General features: G+C 52.9%; 1 pseudogene; it reads right to left on the bottom strand.

Annotated features, from left to right (window-relative positions):
* Window positions 1–411: 411 nt before the first annotated feature.
* Window positions 412–1,600, bottom strand: LOC138164830 (E3 ubiquitin-protein ligase RING1 pseudogene; annotated as a pseudogene).
* Between the last annotated feature and the right edge of the window lie 801 nt (window positions 1,601–2,401).

Genomic DNA, 2,401 nt, shown 5'->3' with positions numbered 1-2,401 from the left:
GAGCCTCCAGGGGACCCTTTGCTGGCCCTTGGGTGCAGGACTCTCCTGCGTTGCCCGTACATGGTTCTGGGCTGCGGCTCCAAAGTGAGCAGGAGCATTAGCAGGAGCAGGGACTCTGACCAAAATTCATTAACTATTGTCATCTTAGGCTTTTTTTTTTTTTGAAAGAAAAAAAAGCAAATGTGTTGTTGGGGGAGAGGAAGGTTCTTCTCCCTCCATTACAGAAGGGAGGTGACTGGTGAGTAGGAAAGGAAGGCGCTGGGGGCGCACACCCCACTCTGTACACTATAGAGGAATCTGACACAAACACTTTGTATAAGAGCCACTTGTCCTCATCGGGGCCGCTGGGCAGGGTCAGGGGGTGGGGGATGGGGGGAACACAGACCTGAAGGCGGAGCTTGGACATACACACAGAAGCCCTAAGACCCCCATGCCCTTGGGTCACTTGGGTCCTTAGTGGGGGCATAGCACAGCTCCAGGGGTCTGGACACCTTCCGGAACTTCTCATTCACCAACTCCAGGGTCAGTGAGCCATTTGGGGTCGTGAAAGCTCCTCCCCCAGGTGCGATGTAGACGGTATACTGCTTCTCACTGCCACCCTCCAGGCTGGACAAAGCTGGCTCCTCTGGCCCATCAGTTCCTCCAGTGCCTCCCCCTCCCATCTCCCTCAGGTCCTCCAGCTTCTGGCTCCTCCACCTCGTACTCCAGGCTCCCCAGCCTCTTGTTGCTGCCTCCGCTCAAGTGCAATCCTTAGAGCCAAGTACTTGGAGAGGTGATCAACTGTGGCGTTCCCCTTTGTCTTCACATATCTAGTCTGACTGTATTCTCCTTTGTCGACCAGCAGAGGATGGGGCCGGAACACAAGCTCGATCTCTCCTCCTGGCTCAGGAGGACTGGGGGCCCCAGGTGGGCTTGATGGACCCAGGGTCTGCCCCACCCAGGGGGGCACCCCGGTCCCCAGAATCCTCAGAGCCTGCTCCCCCACCTATTCCTGCAGCAGCCCCTCCCCCTGTCCCTCCACTGCTACTTCCCACAACTCCTGTTCCACGTCTCTTGGGAACAGGTCCAGGAGTGGAGTCTGGGGCAGAATCTGAGCTAGCATCTTCTCCACCCCCATCTCCTTCTCCCTCACCACTCGTTGTTGTCTGGTCTGACTGGCATTGGCCTCCTTACACGTTGGGCCCTGTGCATTGCCTGCACTCGGAGCCCCTCGCAATGCTGGAGCTTCGTGCTTGCTGGTTGTGCAAGGCGGAGGAGGACACGATCCTGACGTGCCTCATACTCTTCTCGACTTGGGTAAGTTTTGGAGATCAGCGCATCCAAGTTTGGATCAGGCCGAAGGGACCGCTTTGACACCAGCTTCTTCCCACAGGTTTGTTCCCGCACGCAGTCAGAGCAGAATCGATGAAGACACTTCTATGCGGTCACGGTATTCTTCAGCATGTCCAGACAGATTGGGCACATGAGCTCTGAATGTAGGGATCGTGGGGAAACAGCAATCTCTGTGCCCTCCACGATGGCCTCCTGTGGGGTCCGATGCAGCTCGTAGAGACTCAGTTCCCACGTTTTGCTGGCTCTGTGAATGCGCCGGGGTCGCCATGGTAACAAGGAGTCGACCACCACTCCGGAGATCTCCCAGGCCAAGCTCATTCAGTCCCCGGTCCCTCCCACTCAGGACCCTGGTCCTGCCGCCGCCATGGCTGGGGCGCTAGGTAATCTTAGGCTTTTTAAAGAGAGGCATAACTTCCAGGGATAAGGAGGGGATGGTTCTATTGTCTTTTGCTATATCACATCACCTAGCACATAGTGGGTGCTTAATAAATCCTTGTTGACTTGACTAATAACGAGAGTCATCCCCAAGTAGAGTGGGCTATCTGGGGAGGTGAGCACTTGCCCCTCCCTGGAGATCTTTCAACAAAGACTGGATGACCAGTTGTCTAGTATGAGATAAAGAAGATTCTTCTTCAAACCCAAGTTGGCCAAGGAAAGTAACAGAATTGCAGAGTTTGGGTAGAGTCTGAGTCCTTCAGGGAGCTGCACTGATTGAGAAGATTAAGGCCAAGGGAAGAATGCAGTGGTACAGAAACAAAAAATCTTGGGTTATTCATTCAGTTCTTCAATTTAATAGCCAGTGACTTAGGAGAACTCATTGTTCCTGATTTAGCTTCAGGTTTCTCATCTGTGGAATGTCAATATTCAAGCTAGTCCTGCCTCCCACCCAAGGATGCTGAAAAAATAATGAACCTAAAAGGCTGAAATAATGTTGAGCTCATGTCCACATTCTGATACTAGTGTAAACATTTGCTGGATTGAATTTGATTCCAAGATAATTTCTTGAGGGCAAGGACTGGAGTCTTTTTGCATTTGCATCCCAAGGGCCTAACCTAATGTTTGGCAATAT

This window comes from Petaurus breviceps, unplaced genomic scaffold, assembly GCF_028583685.1.
Source record: "Petaurus breviceps papuanus isolate PSGF00001 unplaced genomic scaffold, PetGlider_PUasm1.0 207, whole genome shotgun sequence".
Classification (NCBI taxonomy): domain Eukaryota; kingdom Metazoa; phylum Chordata; class Mammalia; order Diprotodontia; family Petauridae; genus Petaurus; species Petaurus breviceps.
Note: the sequence above shows the minus strand (reverse complement) of the source record. Positions and strands in the feature narration are given on the sequence as shown.